General features: G+C 34.6%; 1 pseudogene; it reads left to right on the top strand.

Moving 5' to 3' along the window:
- The first annotated feature begins 233 nt into the window (after positions 1-233).
- Positions 234-23,197, top strand: LOC109071195 (annotated as a pseudogene).
- Positions 23,198-23,476: the final 279 nt, after the last annotated feature.

Below are 23,476 nucleotides of genomic sequence, written 5' to 3'. Positions count from 1 at the left end.
ATTTTGCGATTGGTTTCCTTGTATTTGTTTGCATAAGACTGCTATGCTAAGATATTTCAAGACAGATACAATATTGCTTTAGCACAGATAGTCCTATTTCATTGTGGAAATAAAATTGCAGTTAAAAAGATTTTTTTTTTGTCAAATAAAAAGATTTCAAGACATGATTTTGTCTCGAAAGTGGGCGGTGTTTTAAAATTTAATTAAACAGCAGGTGACAGACATTAACAACAACAACGTGTGGGGCAGTTGGCCGAAGCTTATTTTTGTTCTAAAACGATGTGACTCATTGCACAAACGTCGTTTTAAAAGTCTCAGCGAGCATGCATGATGTTATCCAGACCTCGTGTTTCTACATGGCAACGCAGTTTCACTTGTCAAAGTCACAGCGAGAGAAAAAAAAGCGGATGCGCCTCAGACTGTTCTGATGAGTGTCAGTAGATTCAGTCAATGTGCGATCATATTAGAGGTGCGAGACACAAGCTCGAGCTCGGAGTGCGGAAACCTCGCATCAGCGCATTGAAATGGGGAGCTGGGGGGTTATATCGTAAATTAAAAGAAATACGCGTAGGATCGAAACAATTAAAGCTTAAAATGTTCTCAAAAAGGACAAGGGAACTGATAAAGACGCACTCGATGTCAAAGAAGAGCCGAACAGGAAGCAGCCCATCGCCTCTCAACTCTCCATCAGTAAGTCTCACAGCATCTCTCGACTTTTCCTCCTGCCAATCAACTGGAGTGACATTTCACTCTCGCGCTCATGTTTTCGCTTGGTTTTCGACGTTGCTGAGAAATTTACGAACGCTATCAGTGTTTTCAAAGACAAAGTAGAATTCAAGTTGAATATTTAGAACGTTATGGTATCTAAAATTATAAGAAGAAAGGGACGGACTAAACTTCCTCAGTGTGATATGGCGCAGCAAGGGGCAAGAAGTTCAGGTTTTGCCTTACTTTGAATATTTTTCTCCTGGTTTCAGGACTTGATTTACTTCCAGGTGCTGTTTAAGGTTCAGTTGCATGTATTAAATCAAAAGGATGAGATATGATGGCTAACAGTTGATTTTCAACGCTCAGTAGCTGGAAATGTTGAAGCGTGGTGGATCAAGTAGCAAAAGCTACAGTCCTTACGCGACTAGTCAGAGAGTGAAAAAATCAAACGGCAAAACTAAATTGGACATCTTACCAAATAGACCCAACGTCTGGCTCAAACAGGTGGGTTGTATTTAAAAAAAAAAAAAAGGTACTTTTTTGTCAATATGCATATTTTAAGTAGTAAATATTTGTGTTACTGTTAAAAATATGCATTTGTGTATGATATGCGTACTAATATGAATTTATCGTTTTTGTCAAGTGGTGTAACCAGTTGTAAAACTATTATACAAGTTATCTTAGGAACTTGAAAGTCTACAAGGAATATTTGTTCTTCTAAAAATGAATTAGATCAAAATGAACTGCGAAATGTTAAATGTATATATTTAAACTTTAATATGTCTTATTGAAATATTCCAAGTATTATGAAGAGTTGTCAATTTAATTTTCATAATTTGTTTTTGTTTTTTTATTTCTCTTTATATATATATATATATATATATATATATATGTACCTATATCTATAGTTTATATATATATATATATATATATATATATATATGGGGAAACGTAGTAATTTTTATATATATCTTTTTAAATGAATCTTCTTTAAACGTGAACTTGATTTTTGGGATAACACCCTGTTAACACTTACTGGTTTATGTATCATATTTCACCATTCGTTCATTGGTTTGTTGACTAAAATTAGGCTGGAATGAGTCATAATTGATGGGGTTTTCGGTAGGTTGGCTTTGATTTTTATTTTTGTTTGCTTGGGTGGGTTTTTTTTTATGAGTGAGGGAAGTTAGTTTGTGTTGAGTTATTTGTTGTGTGTGTGGAAGTAGGTAGGGGTTGGATTACTTGATTTTTTTTGTGAAGTTCTGTTTACTAACAGCCGTCTATTGTAGTTGGTCACACGTCTTGTGTTCTATCCGCAAAACTTTCTACCTTAAGACTTGTCATGTTTATCAGTTTGCCCACACTATATCCTTGTTTTCTTCTTTATCATACAGCTCTCTGCTCTTCAAGAACAGCCTCGTAAAGATGCAGTCGATGGCGTCACCTCTTTATCCCATACTTCCTCCAGTCTGTCTCCCCCTGTCCTAGAAGTCCCGTCTTCCTGTCCAGGTACCCCTTTGGCCCAGCACACTAAGCTGGTTGGCAGCCCGTCCCCAATGGGCACCCTAAAGCGTCCGACTTCCCTGAGTCGTAATCCAAGCGCCGCGGGCTTCCCGATCCAGTCTTGGGTCTTCAGTAAGGGTGCAGGAAAATCCGTCATCGCCCAGAGTCCCTCGCCGGAGATGCCCGAGACTACAGTGGCTATCGAGGTGGAAGACATCCCGTCGTTGTTGCGCATAGTGGAGCGGTTTGCCAAAGCGGTGGAGAAACTGAAAGATGTTGTGCTTGAAGGTAAGATAATGGGTTTTCTTGGAGAAGAACTACAAAAAATCTGTGAATTTTTGGGTGAAAACCAGCAGCTGTGGTTGCCAGAATTTTAACGTAAAAATATGGTAGAAACGTTTTAGGTTTTACGAACTGAAGTTAAATTTACAGTAAAACATTTCATTAATATAATGTTAAAGTACCAAAGTGAACAATAATATACCTAAAATGTGTTTTGTACATTTACAATATACTTACAACCACCATAATAAAAACCAAAAACAAAACAATGTTAGTAAAAATTCAAACTTCATCACAAACAAGGTTATAATAGTCAAAAAAAAGAAAGTCAAACCAGATTAAATGCATGTTAACTAATAATAAAATCAAGTCTTAACTTATTAAAAACTTTATTTAAAACGTATTTTAAAATATTTATTATATAAATCATTGAAATCAATGAAAACTGTAGACGCATTAAAAATAGCAAACTAAATTACAACAAAATTAATAATAAAATTATAAACAAAGAAAAATGACTAAAATTAACAAATGGAAGTGGAAAATTACAAAAACTTTAATAAATGATGCTAAAATCTGCACAACTTCGTGATTTCGACTTAAAATAATCACAACATTTGAAAGAATTTTGGGAATGTAAAGTTACATAAAGTGGCGTTAGATTTATTAGGTTTTCACCTTATATAGTAAGAAGTTACCGTTAACCATTTAACATGTTTTTAACATAGCATTTTTAGTCGTTTACCGTTATAATTACAACTTTTTTTTTTTTATAGTGTAGTTGACATGGATGAAATGTTTCCGAAACGTATCCTGGTACTTATTTTCATGTTAGAAACTCCCAACAGTTCTCGATACTTGTCTGCCACATGACTATTTGCACGTCCTGCCGCAAACATTACCTTCCACTGAGGATCATGTGATCGCGGAGCAGAGAAGGGGCGGGGCTGAGTTTGCTCAAGAGGCCCTGATCTTCCTGTATCTGCACTGAGGCTGAGTTCCTGTGGTGCACCACACTGGCGCAGGAAATGGTTCTCTCAGAAAACACCCCCTTCCACTCTCAGGACTCGTAGAGCAACGTCATTCAGCATCAAGCATGTAGTGCTACCCAAAAATAACAAAATCAGTTCTAGTTTTCTGATATTTCACTATAGACAAAACTATCTTTTCCCGCAGAGGATCCTTATAAAGAGCACTGTGATGGTGCCATGATACAGTGATGGTAAAAGCATGGTGTATATATATTTTGGAAAATATTTCGTGCGCATTAAGTTGATCATTTTCAGTTAGATCAGTTAAATCTGAAGAGAAATAATTTTCATTTAATATTAATGCAACATTTATTCGTATAGATCTTTTCCCAATTCATCCAAACCAAAAAATCCCCTAAAAAAGACAACAAAGGCACTATTCTTGAAAGTTGTTGTTGCCAGGAATTGTATAATGTATATTTAATCATATTTTATAAAAAAATATTTAAATATATGTATTTCTATTAATATTCCTATGAATTCTTTTGCTGGTCCAAGTTTGAAAACTTGTATATTATGGAAGTAAATGATATGATACTTGGTAGTTGTCCAAAAAATAAATGTTAATTAACCAATTAATACTACTAATAATAATAATAATACATTTAGTATACATCTTTTATTCATTTTGCCATATTTAAAATATATGGGCTTGGTTTTGGTGGTTGACTCATGCCACAATTTCCACCACTTTTTAAAAAAAAAATTTATCATTGAACACAAATAGCCTACTTTATCTGATTGGAAAAAACAATTTCCACCACTTTTTAAAAAAAAAATTTATCATTGAACACGTATTGACCACATAATGTGAACTTAAAGTGATTGGTTGTAGGTGTTTTTGTTCTTGGTTTTAATTTTTGTAGAAGTTTTGTAGTTTCAACCGAACAAAGAGAAACTAAAGTAAGAGTTGTAGGTGTTTTTTGCTTCGAGGGCCTGTCTTGCATCATCTTGACTCTTAGGATCACTGCAGATATTTCTCAGCATGACAGACATTTACATGTCGGTTAAAGGGTTACTGGGTTCACAAAGAAATATCCAGGTCATATTGTGCCCTATAACCAGAAGAAAAATGTTAAGATGATAAAGTGAAACCTGTTAATTATTTAATTTATTTAATTTGCTTTTTTTTTTTTCTTCTTCTTTCTTTGTTTTTGTTTGTATAATTTTTTATTTATTGAACAAGACTGAACAAATTAACAATTAATAATTTTTTTTTTTGTATCATGTAGGATGAAATATGACCATGGTATTTTTTTTATTATATTATTATTATTATTATTAGTAGTATTTTTTTTTTTTTTTTATCATTTATAATTTTTTGTATAATGTAGGGTGAAATGTGACCAAGGAATTTATTTTATTTATTTATTTTTGTCATTTGGGCATTTGTTTTCTTATGGGTTGAAATATGACCCAGATTTTTTCCTCATAATTTGTATGTTTTTATGTTGTGGCATTTATTTTCAAATGGAGTGAAATATGACAGATTTACTCATTTTTCTTAATTTTTTTCCTTAATTAAATTTTCTTTTTTGCTTGCTTTCTTTCTTTCTTGATGAAATATGACCCAGATATCTAATAATAGTTTTGCTTATTTGATAACACGGTGTGAAGCGTTATCATTTGGCACAAAGATCCAAGTTTAATCAGAAGTCTTAACTTGTGAGCTTGTGCGGCTGTAATCTAGATGTTTATTTTCAGCTGTTAAGAGTCTGATGATAATGTTGTTTATGGTTTTTGGCAGACAAACAGGAGAACCGGCGTCCACTGGCCCATGAGTGTTTGGGGGAAGTTCTGCGCATCCTGCGGCAGGTCATCAGCATGTACCCTCTCCTCAACACTGTGGAGACGCTCACCGCTGCCGGCAAGCTCATCTCACAGGTCAAAGGTTAGAGCAGCCATTTACAGCCATTCTACAGCAGTAATGAGTTCCTGTCATTTTAAAGGGGTCATATGACGTTGCTAAAAATAACATTATTTTGTGCATTTGGTGTAATGCAATGTGTTAATACGGTTTAAGGGTCAAAAAACACATTATTTTCCACATAATGTACATTATTGTTGCTCCTCTATGCCCCACCTTTCTGAAACGCGTTGATTGGCCAGCTATCCAGTGTGTTGTGATTGGCTGAATACCTCAAGCGTGTGACGGAAATGTTACACCCCTTAACATATTGTGATGCTGTGTCCCAGCACGATAAGACAAAAACATTAAAACCCAGTACAAACGAGGCATTTGTTGCATCCAGTGGGGACATAATTATTGATTATAATGACTTATACTGGCTTTTAAAACGTTGCGTTGCATATCGCGCTGCGTAAACATAAAACCATGTCTGCATTTGTGATCGGAGAAACGACAAACAAGCTCTACTCTACACTGCTCAAAACTCGCATTTAAATCATCAGTGGCAAAACCTTTACATAAGAAAACATACTTACAGACTGTGAGGCAGAACAGCCAGACTGCTCTTAAAAATTTGGAATTGCCCCACTTTATAAAAACAGTCTTTGTGCCACAGACGCATTGCAGGCTACTGGTTCAGGAAACAGTCCTCCGTAAATGCGCTGCCACATCTGAATATTTGGGGTTGCTGTTCTGGAACAGTGTTAAAACAGTAAACCACTGGATTTCTAGTCATGTCCCTCTTTTGGAAGACCACACAGTATTTTCGCTTTCACAATGAAACGGCGTCTCCGACAACATGGTGCCGTGGCAACAGCGAGAATAAAGGTACACCTTCCTATCGTTTTGCGTGAACATTGGGCCGGTTTTTTTAATGCAAATATTCCCACCAATGGTGACGTAGACATGGCGGGGGAGCCCGCTTCCTTCTGTGTAGACGAGCTGTTGGAGGCTTTTGGAGGGCGTGGACGAGTGTTAACTTTTATATAAGAATATCCTCGTTTGGGGTTGAGACTTTAGTCTTTGTAAACTTTACAGATCGTTCTTTATGCACCAAGAGCTTGAAACACTCCAAAGAGAAAGGAAAAATTGAAATCGCATCATATGACCCCTTTAAGCAATTTACTAACAACATTTTTTTGTCTTTGACTTCAGGATACCACTATGAAGTGTGCAATGAAGCAGACAAGAAAGATTTTGAGAAGGCCATCGAGACCATCGCTGTAGCCTTTAGCAGCAAGTGAGTATGAAGCAAAAATTAAGAAAAACCCTCTTAATACATAAATACCAAGAGAGCGATTTATTGTTAGACCTCATTTTCCCCCCATGACTTGTTGGACAATTTCAAAACAAACTTTGCTGTCGAATGTTTCAAAACTGCTAATTATTCAATTTGTCTATATTTCCCTCTCCCTTTCTTCCACTAATTTCGCTCCCCGGTCATTCTGTCCGCTTAAAAACAAAGGTTCAAAACATGCTAATATACTAATTTTGTATCTATTCCACTCTCCTTTATAACAGTCATTCAATTCATCACGTGTTCATTCAGGAACTTAAAAAAAAGTCCTTTCTTCCACTAATTTCTCTCCCTCGGTTCATTCTGTCTCTTAAAAACAAATTTCACATTTTATACTTCTTTTCATGGAATGTTTATTTTATTTATTTTTATTTGTTTGTTTGATTTTGTTTACTTTTTAGATTCATTCTGAGAGATAGCACATTCTTTTGCAAGGTATTCATTTATATGCATTTAAATAAAAAAATAAAGGGGGAAATTTCTCCTTGAATGAGTGGAAAATGTATTTATTTATTGATTGAGCTTATATTGTTCAGTTAATTTGAGGGAAAAAAACACCATGTGCCTTTTAAAATGTTTTGGTTTACTCCGTTTATCTATTTAGTTTAAGTTTTTTTTTACCAGTCTAAATTAAGCATACAGAGGACTGCAGTGCCAAACAGCATACTTTGTGTACATTATGAAATCTTCTTTTTTCTAAATGTTCTGTTTTAGTTATTTGAATTTTTATTGTATCTTCTGAAGATATAAGGAGGTTGTTTATGTGTGTTTTGTTCTCTTTTGCGAAAAGAGCCGAGAACTCAAGGATCTGATAATATCATCTCTCATGTAGTATTGCTGTTGTTGTCACTTCAGTTTTTCATAATCGTATCTATACATTTTTTGAATGGCAGTGCAAAATGTTACTCAAACGGTCTTGTTCATGTCTTGCATTCATTTCCTGTGACCAAAACCTTAAATCATACAGCAGTGCAATGTGACTGTGTTTCTGTGGTAAGAACCGAGCAAAGGGGAAGCTGAGAGCTGGCATCACATCATCTGCTGCAGTTTGAGTTTTTCACTTGTTGTTGTTTGTGTTTTGTCAGTGTGTCTGAGCTGCTGATGGGAGAGGTGGACAGCAGCACGCTGTTGTCGGTGTTGCCGTCTGAGAAGAGCAGGGTGAGTGTGTGTCGGTCTCTGTATGGAGCGGATGTTGGCAGCAGGGTTTGACTTCCTGAAAGTGGTGTTCTGTGATTAGAGTCACTGCTCTGTGACACAGTCGTCCTTCTCTGAAATAAGACTCATATGAACACACATGACTGATGTGTATGATGTATATGTGACACAGTGTGTGATCTAAATATTTGTTTATTCTCTTTGAATGTTCAGTCTATGGAGAACCTCTCGGGTCATGAGTCTTTTCACACACGGAGTGATTCATCTGAGCTGGGTACATTGTTTTTATGTTCTGGGTTAATTGTTTTTAGTGATGTGTGTTTTTTGTTTTTGAGTTATTAATTTGAGCTGTTTTTTTTGTTTTTGAATTTTAATTTTGTCTTCAATATAATTTGTATATAAAATATTATGTTTAAAAATAAAACTATTATTTGTATTTAATTTTATTCATTTATTGACCTGATTATAATTGTGATGTTCTAATAAAAAGTGTTGTGCAGAACATATTTAAAATTATGAATAATCATATTAAAATACATAATTTTTGTTATTATTATTAACTATTTATTGTTATTGGTGGTAGTAGTATTGTTTTAATAAAAATAATAATCCTATTATTAAAAATAAGAATATTATATGTTTTGATTTTATTATTAAATATAAGATTATTTATATGTTCTGAATGGATATTTTATTATATATGTCTATTTAAATGAATACTTGTGTAGATATTTTTATCATATAAGAGATCTTTACAAAATCACAATACATAAAATATGGTATTATTTTTTATAATATGTGTTTTATTTATGAATTATAATGTTGAACATGTATTTAATATATGTTTTATGTTATTAAATTTATTTAAAATAGTTATCTTATGTTGTTTATTTATTTAAACAAGTCATTATCATATAAAACACATTTAAATCGTATTTTTTAAATATTATGTATTAGCGGTTAGTATTGTTGTAGTAGTAATAATAAATAACTAGACTATTAATTATTTTTTCAATTTTGAATGGTCTGCAGTACATTAAGATCTAGAAAATAGTTATTATTTTTATTTTTTTTTTTTTTCTATTTTTAGTTTTTGTATTTGTATTTTCCTGTTTTGTGAAGTGACTCAAATTATTATATTTCTATTCGTGTTCGTGCTGCCTGCAGCGCAGTGAAGGGAGGAGTGGACTCGGCTCTGACGTACGCTAAAACCATCTCCAAATACATCAAGGATCTGATCGGCTACGTTGAGAAGAAGCTTGCATTAGGTAGGATCACATGTGCCTTCAGTGATGTGATGCTTGGATGTAAAATAGGGCTGTGCGATATGGGGGAAAAAGATATTTCAATTATAAACAATATTATCAGGACAAATGCTAATGAGTTTTTTTTTTTTTTTTTTTTTGTTGACAAGATATTGGCTGCGATTTTTTGATTTTTTTTTTTTTTTTTTTTTTAAAATTTGCAAAGTCAAGCTTCAGCTCAGTATTGTCAATAAATTGCAGGGCACAGTATGAGTATCATTACCGTGCTTGAAAAAAGAAAAAAAAGAGATTCTTAGACGGTTTCCCATTAAACCTTTACAAAATTCCCTTCTTGTTTTAACATTATTCCAATAGGAATTACTGTTGTTCTGTTGGTTGCCATCTGCCAGATTACATCCCACCACATAAGTTATCCATCAAATAGACACCATTATAGTTTACATTAAAACCTTGGGCCCTGCCATTATAACCCTGAAATCCATTCAATTCTCAATTTTGTTTTTGGTAGGGGGAGGTCTCTATTATATTTATTTTATTTTTTTTCAGCAGACAAGATTATAATTGGTATAACTACTTTTAGAGAATTAACTTAATTACTGAATTTCACTGGAAGATTTTTTTTTTATAAAGAACTGCGTTTCTTTGGTCAATATTAAAGTATTACATATGTTACATTATATTGGGATTTTAAGAACAAGTGGAAAATGTGCTTAATGATTTATTATTTGTTATATTTGATATTAGTTAGAATTTTGAGATTTGAGTTTTAAACGCGGAGCCAGGCGCGAGTCGACGCAGGTTGTGGCGCGTGAGTCAAGCCTCAATCCATACTGCCAGATGCGCTCCGTGGGAGTTTGCGGTGCAGAGCCGTGCGCAATATAACCTGAGCGTTACAAACAGGCTGTGTGAGTGCGGCAAGTTGTGAACGGTCGTCGGTGACGCGGGATTCCGCTTCGCGTGGGGAAGAGGAGAGAGTGTGAGAAGCATTCAGAGATGCAGGCTGTGGTGGCGGTCTTCTGAATTGTGAACATGCAATAAGGGATGCCTCTTGATATACATTGTTATGCAGCTCTTGCAACCTTTACCTTTTTTTGTTGTTGTCTGTCGTTCGAAGCTTAGAGTTAAATACGGTTTCTATAGTTTTAATTTGCCTAACTATTGATCTGACCTGAACCAGAGCGTTACGAGACAGGCTGCGTGAGTGCGGCAAATGTTGGAGGCTTTTTTTTTTTTTTTTTTTTTTTTTTTTTGTGTGTTTTTATGCATGGAATTTTTTCTGATTGGGGAAACGAGGTGCGCTCCCAAAATCTATTGGTTAGTAAGACTGCCACTCAAGGCTGTCAGTCATGCATATGCTATGGAACAGTAATATCGCGTCCACATCGCAACGTTTTAAATCGCGATTTTGTTTAATCGCACAGCCCTAATGTAAAATTAGTTTTTAAGTATAATATAAGAGATTGAAATAGGGTATATAGTTCTGTATAAAACTTCGTTCTGATTTTAAATCCTGACTGGTTGAGAAACATCCTTTTTTTTTTACTTAATATTTGACATCTTAAGTTGCAGTGAATATTTATTAATTAATGTTTGTACAGAGCTGGAGTTCTCCAAGGGCTTACAGAGGATCTATCAGTCTTGTAAACAGACCATCACACAGGTGATACCTCACCTCACTCACATTCTTTTTACCCCCCCCCCCCCCCCCTTCTTTGAAGTCTTCAGGATTGGTTTTTTTCTTCTTCACTTTCTTCTTCATGCGTCTGTTTTTTGTGTCCATCAGGCCACACAGAGCCCTTCTTCTCCATCAATCTTCTTTGCTCTGGAGCAGGAACCTGGAGCAGAGCTCTGGGATGCATCAGCGGGGACAGGCGGCCTCCACCCTGCAGAACCAGACCTTCGTCATGGTACAACACCAACATGTCCACCTTTTGCCCTTTTATTATTAAGGCAACCCTATGAACCATAAGAAGGAATATGATGAAAATGGGCACACTTGTAGTGATGGTCATGAATAGTAAACTGACCAACTCTATAGTGCCACCAGCAGTTCAAAAATGGTTATAACTTTTGTTCAATTTTTTGTTTTAATGATGGTTATTACACTTTTTTACACTTTTTTTTTCTATTCAATAGGTTACATTAAGACTCTGCCCATTACAGTAGCCACCATTTTGAAAAGGACAATATTCAATTTTTTTCGCTACTCCTCCTACAAAATTTGTCCAGATCTTCAGAAAATTGGCTTAGATGATCTTTGGATTAAGCTGCACAGAAATGACTGAACAGAATTTTGATATTCATCTTTGTTCAAGAAGGTTGTGATGGTCGTAACTTAAAGGTTAGTTTCACAGATCCAAAATGCACAAATTTTCAACTATGAATGACGCCACCTTAAAAAGTCGTTGCCAACCCGTAAGACCTTCATTCATCTGTTCTTAGCAGCACCACAAATGCTCCATTTAACGTTGATGTTTTTGGATGCATTTACATTGTTTTCGTTCGGATCAAAGTGTAAACAACGTATCTGTGTACAGTGCTGCTGACGCAGAACAGTATACGTTGTTTACGTTTGTGATAGTGTGAAAAATGGTGGATGGGTTTTACATTTTAATAAAGTTTTCGTTTTGTATTGTTTTGGATTCTTGTGTTCGTTATTATTGTTTTCTTTGAGCACAAAAAAAGTATTCTCGTAGTTTGCTAAAATTACGGTTGAACCGCTGATGTCGCATGGATTATTTTAATGATGTCCTTGCTACGTTTTTTTGACTTTGATCGTGTAAGGATCCTTGTTGTCTGAACCGCAGGCTCAAAAATATCTTAATTTGTGTTCTGAAGATGAACGAAGGTCTTACGGGTTTGGAACAACATGAAGGTGAGTAATTAATGACAGAACTTTCATTTTTGAGTGAACTCTCCGTTTAACGATGTTGACCCAAAATTAGTTCAGAGGCTGTATTTTGGCCAAACTTTGATGAGTCGTTTGTTTGCTTTGTTTTGATTATGTTCTGAGGCTACATGCCAAAGTAAACGAGACTTTGTTTGCTACATCAACACTATGTTCTATGAAATAGACATGTTTGCTTATAACTGTTGAACAGTTGCCTGTGCTCAGCGAGAAACAAAACATCCTCATCTTTGCCGTGTCCATTTGACGCTTGTCATGGCGAATCCAGGAATACTGATTGTCCACCATTCTGAATTTTCATGAATTGCGATATCTTTTAAACGATTTGACATTGGCACAAATTTCGATTGGTATCACCATCAGCATGTCCTGAAGGTACCTGAGAAGATTGAACACAGCGCCCAGGAATACTGTCCAGAGAATATAAGGTTTTTTTGCGAAACAAACGTTTATAACTTTTTGAAAAACCGTTCAAAATGTGTTTGTTTGCTCACTTCTTTGTGACATTACGTGGGTCCTTGGATTATGCCAGATCCCTCCGACTTTGTCCTCGTTTATTATTTTTACAACAATTGTGACCTCCACCATTACTGAATTGAATCAAATTGAAAACTGAACAAAAACAAATTTTGTCCATATATATGGCTCATATGAGGTCTTAGGGGGACCAAGCCACAGAAAAATTACCAGATTAAAAAAACAAAACAAAAAAAAAACTCCAAACTCCAACTTTTACCATGCCTGTGTTGTTTGTTGACCTTATCGGCTAGTTAGCTTAGCATGGCTCACAATTGATTAGCATGCTACCAGTGAGTTGCCATTTCTTTCGTAACATGATCTTCTTCAGCTATACATGCGGTTTTACCATGAAAACTACAAATGCAAGCAATAAATTAGATTACGTGTGCCCTAATCTGTTCAGTTATCTGGTTTAGCATTAGATTAGTTTTATGTGATTTTGTTTTATGTGATTGTTTTTTGGTATTAGGTTGTAGTTAATCTTCGTTGTTCTTCGTTGTAAATTAGTCTGAAAGACTTTTTAAATTTATTTCACTTCCTACTCCTTCCTTCTTTAATATGTAATAATCATTATTATATTATTATTATTCTTATTATTATTATATTATTATTATTATATGTACATTTGTTTCTAATTGTTCAGTCATGGTTTTAATATCTTGAAATCTGGAGCATGAAGTAGTTTGCTGTGAAGCATCATGTGCTTTGTGTTCATCCACAGCCTCTGCTGCTCCGCAAACAAGAGCATGAGAAGAAGCGCAAGGAGATCAAGGAACAGTGGCTGAAGGCCAAGAGAAAACTGGTAACGTTTACATTTATCCATCTTATGAGCTGCCAGAACACTTTAAAGCTCCAGCCAGGATGAGTCTACATGCAGTAAACCATACGAGACGCTAGCAGCGCAGGTCTGTAAGGGGTGTTGTGTGTTTGAACACAGATGGAGTGTGAGGCCAACCTTCGCAGGGCCAAGCAGGTCTACATGACCCGCTGCGAGGAGTACGACAAGGCCAGGACGGCAGCTAACAGGGCCGAGGAGCAGACGAGGAGCGGCAGTTCTACCACCAAAACAGTAGACAAGAAGAAACGCTGGAGGAAGAGGCCCGCAACAAGGTCAGACTTGCCACTCCCACAGTGCAGCTCTCATATTTTTGCAGGAACCAATGTCCAGTGGTTTAGCAGGTTGTGTTTTTGTGTTGGTCTCAGGCTGAGGAGGCCGAGGCCACATACCGGACGTGTATCGCAGATGCCATCACACAACACCAGGAGCTGGAGCACATGAAGGTCACCGTCCTGCGGCAGATCCAGGAGGTCATCAAACAGAGCGACCAGACCATCCGCTCGGTAAACACTTCACACTCACTTTATAAATATAAACAGGTTTTATTCGTTTCTTATTAGTCTTTACGTCTCCATTTAAAAGAAAATTATAAATATAAACAGGTTTTATTCGTTTCTTATTAGGCGGCGAAATTGAGGAAAGTATCATATGATATTGATTTTAGTTTTTATACAGTTTTTTTTTTAATTTTTTCGGATGTTGTTTCACAAAAGATCTGGATTTTGTGACCCAAAAATCTAAAAAAAAAAAAATATATATTATCTATAATATAATATATAATATATATATATATAAGTATCTATATCTAATAAGTATATATAGATATATATCAATATATATGATATATATATATATATATTTATATATATTAGTCATATTATATATATATACTATATAATTATATATATATAATCATATATATATAATATATATATATAGGCGGAGGGATATATATATATCATATATATATATTATAGATATATATATATATATGATATTTTTAAATGTAGTAATTATATTAACAGACTTTTTATATAACACACCTATTTTGGGAGTATTTTGAAATGCAGCAAATATATTTTTAAGAAAATATAAAAAATGTAGCTTTATTTTTTCATTTTTGAAATTTTGATATAGGAAGTGTTTTTTTTAAATGTAGCTTTATTTTTTCATTTTGAAATTTTGATATAGGAAGTGTTTTTTTTGTTTTGTTTTTTTTAAATATATTATATTTTAGGACCTTTTTTTTTAAAACGCAGCAAATATGTTTAAAGCATTATATTTTTGAATTTTTTAAATATAGCAAGTTTATTTTTTAATTTTGTATTTTGACCTTTTTTTTTTTTTTTTTTTTTTAAATTATTTCGTTACTTTTGCGAAAGGCGGAACACAAAAAAAAAAATCAAAAAAAAAAGAAGTAAAATTCATGTAAAATTTTTTACATGGACAGAAAATATTTAAACATCTTTTTATACAGCAAATATTGTTAAGAACGTTTTTAAAGAGCTATATTGAGCAAATATATTGTTTCACTCTCGCTCTGTGTGTGTATATATTACACATTTTTGTGTACATTTTGAAAGTATTGCATAGTCAAAATATTTAAATATTGTTTCACTTGTTTTGGTGGGGTGTATATATAATAGTATTATAGTATATATATATATGCACATATTATATATCCTATAGTATATATTATTATATATATGATGATATATATATAATTATGATTATATATACTTAATATATAAAATTGCAATAAACAGCAAATTGTATATTTTTAAATACTGTGTTAATTTTTTAAATTTTGTAAATATATTATTTTAAAATAGTATTTTTTGTATTTTTAAATACTGTGTTAATTTCTTCAATATGGAAAATATATCAAGATCCTAAAAGTTAATGTTTAAAACTCTGATCAAGACGTGTTGTAAGCTAAAAACGCTGTATGATCATCTGTAGAGTATTTTAGGCAGCCACCCTGTTTGTGTTTTTCAGCCAGTTATTTTGCTGTATACCTAGCATCAATGGCCTAGTCATGCGCATTACTCAGATTTAAACAGGTGGACTCCTTAGTTATTCATTTTTAAGGTTTAAAGGATAAAAATAATGAATAATGAAAAAAAACAGAAAACTTTAAATTTTAATTCCATTTCTCAGGTTTGAGGGATCAAACTACACAATACTCATAACTACCAGATCATGCACATGCAGACGCGTAGTGTAGCCGCTGCCCGCGTTGACAGTGCGTATAAGCACGCGTGTGAGCTACGGCAGTAGCAGTCAAACTGTGACGACCCGGGACAGCAGTACCGCCATATGACAACCGTCAAAGGGACCTTCAGATGACGCGAAGTTGAGACCGATGACGCATTACGAGGTTTGAGGACCTACTCTTGCCTCCTCCAGCCTAGACTAAACACAAACACTCCTCTTAGCTTTCACAAACATGGAAACTAGGTCATGTCGCGAAAGTGGAATGCTGAGTATTAGCTCAGCTGGCGGTCGATTGTGGTCTCTGACCTCAGGCCGGCAGTCAGAGCTCCGTGCTTGACAGCTGCGCAACGCTGTTATTGCCAGAGCAGTAGCTGTGCCACCGCCGTCGGCCTGCTTCACCTACCGTGTGCAGTCTGAAGCCAGTGGAGTATCACGCGTACGCCGCTCTTCACAAAGATGCCCACCCCGCACAAGAGAGGTCCCATAGGCAATGACCTTTGTCGTTCTTCTAATTATTATCCACTTGCCCTATAAACAACTAATGTCAAGTAGATTTGTAGTGAACCACACAAAAAGTGTGTATTATTTTAAAAAACAAGGTGTAGTGTAATGTAACTCATATGTTAAAATAGGCAATGTACATGTTTGTTAAATTTTCGATATTTAATTTACAAACTGACCCTTACCTTAGTACTTGTAACTAATTATTTTAGTCTTAATTAAATGTTCTATATTAAAGTAAAAGCCGTATAACAAAGGATCTTTTATAAACAAAAATTATAATTGGATATCCCACTGTTAGCTAATATAAATCTCACCGTCGCACCTCTCACAAAAGTACTTATTACAAAAAAACAATTATCGTTATTTACTTACATCGAGTAGCCTGATCTAAACATGTATGTATACATTCTTACTTTATTATTCACAGTTCCAAATCATATATTACTAGTTACCCATGTCAACTATTTTACTAAATAGTAAATGTAAATTTTATAGATTGTATTTAACACATGTGTGTGGTGTGTATTATATATATATATATTCAATATATAATATATATCCGCTATATATCAGTTACCTATATGCTATATATTTAGCTATATAACACACGGTTATGATTGCGTATCTATTTTTAGGCGTTCACAAATAAAACCCTTTATTATCTATTTTCCGTTAGTCATGTTGTATTCATTTTTAGGGTCCAAATAACAAATTTATTAATATTTTGTTTGAACTGTTGTATATTCATTTGACTAATTTATCAATGAATTGTTTTTTGTAATGTTAATTTGTATTTTAATTTTATTTAAATAATATAATGGAATTTGCATTTCACGCAAATGTAAATCTAAATTAAATGTATATATTTTAAAATATACACATGATTATTGAAACTTTCAAATTCCGTGTTTATTTACAATTGGCTCATTAAGTCCGTATTAGGTTTTTTTAGCGATGCCGTTCATTGCCTTCTCAAAAGGTGCTTGTTTGATCGATAGCATCTTTTGTGGCAGGACGGGGTGCGAGGTTATGACATCTCTAAAATGGATTACGCCAACCACTGGGTATCTGAACGGTGTTTGTTTTTTTTTGGTGTCAGGCCCAGACACGGTCACATGACCCCACAAACATCCTGCGGGTCCCACCAGGTAGAGACACAGACAGTGTGGGACGGAGGTATAGACGGAAGTGGCCTGGGCATGTCCCCCTGATTCATCTCCACGAGCAACAGTTTACAACTTCCTGACTCCATGACTGTAAAAAAATAATATATTAAAATTTTAATATTAGAATTATATTAGGCCCCGGTTGTTCGTAACGGTTCACAAACCATGTGTGTTCCGGTTACATACACTTCGGTCTTTGACCATCACGTCCTATGCTAAAATTTAATGTTGTATTATATTAGGGGTGTAAATGTTTTTTTTTTTTTTTTTTTTTTTTTTTTTTTGGTTTTGACATCACGGTCTGATACAGCAGGAGGAAAAAACTAAACAAAAAATGTACCCTGTAATTATAATTAATTTTCTTAGGGATAAAAATCTACCTCAACTTCTGCTCTAAACTATACGGAGCCTTTTTGCATTGGGCTACTAAAAATCTACCTCAACTTCTGCTCTAAACTATATCATTCCCAAAGTAAATAATTAACAACAGATCCCAAACTTAAATTCTATTACTATTTATTTTTAACTTCAATACTCAAATTAAAAAAATTGTAGGCAAACATGTAAATTGTTTTTAAATTAACTTCTAAATTATAAAATTTCCATTTGTTGTTGAAATATAATAATTTACAGAGTCATAACTTGTTTTATAAAATATTTAAGCATATGCATTAAATAAGACATCACTAACAGGTAAAATATATATAATGAAATATAGGCCTAAAGTGTAATATTTTACAAAATGTTCTTTAGACTTAATTTCTCTAGCAAATAACGAGCTGTGGACACTGATGACTTGCCTGAGGTAAATGAAATGCTACATGCCATTTCGCTTACAAGCTGTTTTAATGACGTCTTTCAGCGGTTGAAACACTTACAGGCCTATTAAGCAGTTACGCAAGGGGTGGGATGTTCATTCATGTATATTTTGCATTAAAACTAGTAATAAAGATGAAGGGATGGATCGCGACTTGCGTGGGGGTTTGTATTCCGCTTGCCGTTAGAACTGATGGCATGTAATTTACGTGCGATATGTCGCGCTCTCCACCCCAGCCCTGAGGCATTAATTTACGGCGATATGTCGCGCTGCGTCAAAAATGTATTTGTCTGAATTTCCTGATTTTTTTTTTTGAGATTTATTTATTTATATATATATATATCTATATATATATATTATATATTAATATACCTATATATATATTATATATATATAATATATTATATAATATATATATATATATATTATATATTATATATATATGTTTATATTATTTATATATATATATATTTTATATATTTCATAATAATATATATATATATTTATATTTAAGACAATTATTTTTTTTTTTTTTTTTTTTTTTTATAATTGATGAGTTTTTTGTTATTTTTTTTTTTTTTTTTATTTTTTTCTAGGTGACATAAGTAAAATGGCTCATCAACTGGAAGACGCTGATGAGAAAGACCACTCAAATGTTTACTTTCCTTTGAAACGCCAAGTGAACGTGGATAAAATAGTCTGGTGCACAAGTGTTTTCCTTTCTAATCTGTGCCTGTCATCCAGTTTCTCACCATCCGCTCAACGTTTTCCAGATATAAACGGCATCGAGCCTGAGATCGTGGTGCCCACCGGGCCGTTCAGGAACGTGGGTCTGTCGAAAGCAGCTCAGACGCACAAACTGCGTAAACTGCGCTCGCCGTCCAAATGCAGAGAATGCGACAGCTACGTTTATTTCCAGGGAGCCGAGTGCGAGGAGGTGAGGTCATGCCGGCTGCTCTTGGGCCTCATGTTTGAAATAAGCCAGGCTTATTAAAGGGATAGTTCACCCAAAAATTTAAGTTCTGTCATTAATTACTCACCCTCGTGTCGTTCCAAACCAGTAAACCTTCATTCATCTTCAGAACACAAATGAAGATATTTTTGATGAAATCCGAGAGCTCTCTGACCCTCCATAGACAAGGATCCACATATTTGGATATGTACGCGGATGCGTTGTTTACGTTCCAATCAAAGCGTAGACAGCGTATCCGCATACAGTGCTGCTGACAAAGAACAGCATACGTTGTTTACGTTCAGTGGATGCTCTCCAAAATGGTGCTATGGGGTGACACGGAGGAGACAAATTGTTGAATAAAGTCGTCGTTTTTTTTTTTTAATTTCTTTGCACACAGTTTTCTTGTAGCTTCATAAAATTGCAGTTGAACCGCTGATGTCACATGGATTATTATCTCCTTGCTACGTTTCTTGACTTTAATCATGTTAGGATCCTTGCTGTCTATGGAGGGTCAGAGAGCTCTCAGATTTCATCAAAAATATCTTAATGTGTTCTCAAGATGAACGAAGGTCTTATGGGTTTGGAACGACATGAGGGTGAGTGATTAATGACAGAATTTTCATTTTGGGGTGAACTATCCCTTTTAAAGTCTGATTTGCTCTTGGCAGTGTTTCCTGGCCTGTCACAAGCGCTGCTTGGAGACTTTGGCCATTCAGTGCGGCCACAAGAAGCTCCAGGGTCGCCTTCAGCATGTTTCGGCGCAGGAATGGATTTCTCGCAGGGTGTTCCGGCAACAGTCCCGACGGGCATCAAGGAACCCTTCATCATCAAGAAGTGCATCGGCGCGTTTAGGATCGAGAGAAGAAAGAGCGCTGAGAATGAAAGGGAACGTTCAGAATCCAGCCACGGTACGTCGTAGGTAAGTTCATATGCAGATGGTAATGGGGGATTGTGAATTGATGGTCGTGCTCTGTTTGTGGTCCTCTCTTTCAGGGTATTTATCGTGTGAGTTGTGTGAGGAATTTGGTGGAGGAGATGTGCTGGTGGAGCTGTCACAGTCCTCGCCACACGACATCAGCAACGTACTGAAGCTGTACCTGCGGCAGGTGAGCCACCACTGCATCACGACATTTTATGAAAAATCATTCATTTCATAATATTGTGGAAGTGGCATTTTGGGGTTCTGTATATTATTTGCATTTTTGGTTGACCTAAATGTAGCTAATTTATTAATATGTATAATTTTTGTATATATTGTATTTATTAATCTAACTAATTTATATATTGTTCTGTTAAATCGCATTATAAATCTCAATTATATTAAAACATCATAACAGAATTTGCATTTGTAGGGTGCACTCAAATAACCCAAATAAGTGTATTAATATTTAAATTTCAATTAATGTTAATAACTATAAATAAAAATAAAAATGATCTATTATTTATCTATGACTTATTAATAATTAAATGTTTATATATTGCATTCCATTACATTAAAATTACATTATTAATAAAAAAATTAAGCATTTTGGGATTCCCCAAATTTTACTAATTTATTATTATTATTATTATTATTATTATTATTATTATTATTTGTATATTTTATTTTAATTTTCAGTTAAATTCATATACATAATTATTTTTGCATTTTTTTTTTTTTTTTTTTTTGCATTCACCCAAATTATAAATTTACATTTAAAAATTACATTTTCAGTTTTTAATAATATATTACAACACTGTATTTTTGGTGAACAAATCCTTTAACCGTTTCCTGTAACAATAAGCTGCCTTCTTTGTTAGCAGTGGCTTTCATATCCTCATATGTTCACCAAAGTCAGTCGTTACATCCTTATTTTGTATTTCTGTCTCTTCCTCAGCTTCCAGAGCCCATCATGCCCTTCCGTCTCTACAATAGTCTGATGGGTCTAGCGAAGGAGGGAATGGTGGCTGTGGTGGGTGAGGGGGGAGAGGAGGGCGGGGGGAGGGGACGTGGTGGTGGTTGTTGCTGACTGAGGAGGATGATGTATTGGCCCTCGTGGACAGACTCAAGAATCTCCTCAAAGAGCTGCCCAGACCAAACACCGCCACTCTGCGCTACATAGCGCGCCACCTGAGAAGGTGCAAAGCCTAGAATTAACTTTCTCAAATTTCAGGGTTTATTATAGTCTGACTCTGCCAAACTCTGTTTAATAAACACTGATTATTTGGTTAATGTCCCTCTGTTTTCAGGATTGCAGAACTGGAAGATGATAATAAGATGAGCCCGAGTAATCTGGGCATCGTGTTTGGCCCCTCACTGATGCGGCCCAGGCCCACAGGGGCCACGGTGTCTCTGTCATCTCTGGTGGATTACCCATATCAGGCCCGCATAGTGGAGACCCTCATTGTGTTTTATCCCGCCATTTTCCATTCGGACTCCAGTCGGCCTGCATGTGCCAGCAGCGCCCGCACACAGTCTCTACAGCAGGTTTGAGATTCATACGCAGTAGATCAGATCTCTCGTGTTGTGCAAGCGGTGCGTTTTAATGGGAGGTTAACCGTTAATGCAGAACAAATGTGATGTTTTGGTCTGTGCAGGAAAGCAGCATTGATGGAGAAGAACACTGTTTGAATGATGAACAAGCAGTCGCAGATGAACCCGGCGCTGCAGAGTCAGACAAGTTAGAGGGCCATGGTATTACAGACTTTTATTCCTAATATTATTGGTTTACATTCTTCAGATGCATTGTGTGTGTGTGTATTCTGATTTATTATCTTTTGATATTTTAATTGTTTTAAATGTTATATTCCATGTTTTATTTGAATTCATTCATATCAATTTATTCTTATTTACAATACTTTTTATATAAATATTGTCATTTTCCATTTTGGGATATCTTTATACTAAAGTTGGTTTTTCACTTTCTTTTTGTTTGCCTTATTACACACACAAACAAAAAAAATAAAATTATATAAAATTAGACATTTTTGTACTCAAGTTTTTCATTTTATTTATTAGCCTTTCATATTGTATTTAAAATGCATATTAATTGATATTTATATGAATAAATATCATTTCAATATTTTGAAATATTTGAAATTGTTTGTTTATATTTCTATTGTATTTTAGTTTTTCATCTTATTTTTTTTCCTTTTATATTTTTTATCATACCTTTATTTTAATTTGTATTTCTTTTTTTAATTTTATTTCTTACTCACTACTTAGTTTTTCACCTGCCTTTCATGTTAGTTTTATCTAATGTACATACCAATAAATTCACACAAATGTAAAATTAATATTTATTTAAATATCACCATTATTTAGATTTTTTTTTTTGTACATTTATTTTGTATTTATATACTCCTTTAAGTAGGTGTTTAGTTTTATTAGATTTTTTTTATTATTATTATTCATATATTTAAAAACAAATTCCAATTAGCAGTTTTGCATGCAATCAAATAATAATAATAATAATAATAATAATAATAAATAAAAATGGTACAATGATCTGTCATGTGTCAGCAGAGAGTTCTCCGGGAACGCCTGGTTCTCTGGAACACAGTCTGGACTCGGATTCAGAAGCAGACGAGGAACGGGCCAGAGGCGAACTTCAGCCCCCCAGTCCTACAGATCAGGCACTTGACTCTACCGACGAAACCCAAATGAGACCACCCGTCCTCCTCGTGAACCTGCAGTGTCCCTCCAGCTCAAAAAACACCACTGACCCCCCTGCCCTCCCTGAGAGCGAGCCGCCAGAGTTAGACGAATCAGAGGAAGCGCCAACAAGCTCGCTGGCAGCGTTAAATATCAATCAGAGTAACACCACAACACTCACTCTCTGAGTTCACCGCAGCCAGGGTTTGTCTTTGATGTTCCAATTTTTTTTTTGTTTTTTTTTTAAAGATGCATTTTAATATTTAAAATACTTCAGCTTAGAATCCTGCAAAAATTTACTGATTTTTTTTTTTTTTTTTTTTAATGGTTTTTGGCTTTATTTTACAAGAACAGCGGTACGCTTCTGGTGTCATCATGCATTTTATCTTATGAAATCATCTTATACTCAAGTGTTGATGAATATCTCTGTTGTTAAATTTTGTTTGTGTCTGTCTTTTAATAATAAAAAAATGAGTGATTTCAAAATGATCGGTTTACAGCTAATGCAAACTAATGTCCCGGTTACATGCAAATCAGATAGCTATAAATGCATGTTATCAGACAACATGGTAGCCAATGAGGATGACGTTGTTGTTGCTGTGTAGTGTTTGGTTGGTTAGTTTGGTTTGCACACTTCTGTCATCTTCCCTTTCTTCTTCCCCCTCATCACAACAATGGCTTTCAGAAAGAAAAAGGTGAGTGCTCGCGCTTTCTTTACTTTCATGTTTTGAGGCTTGTGTTCACAGCTCATTTGGGACCAAACTAAGT

This window comes from Cyprinus carpio, chromosome B22 (genome assembly GCF_018340385.1).
Source record: "Cyprinus carpio isolate SPL01 chromosome B22, ASM1834038v1, whole genome shotgun sequence".
Classification (NCBI taxonomy): Eukaryota; Metazoa; Chordata; class Actinopteri; order Cypriniformes; family Cyprinidae; genus Cyprinus; species Cyprinus carpio.
The sequence above is the reverse complement of the archived record's forward strand: the minus strand, read 5'-3'. Positions and strand labels throughout refer to the sequence as shown.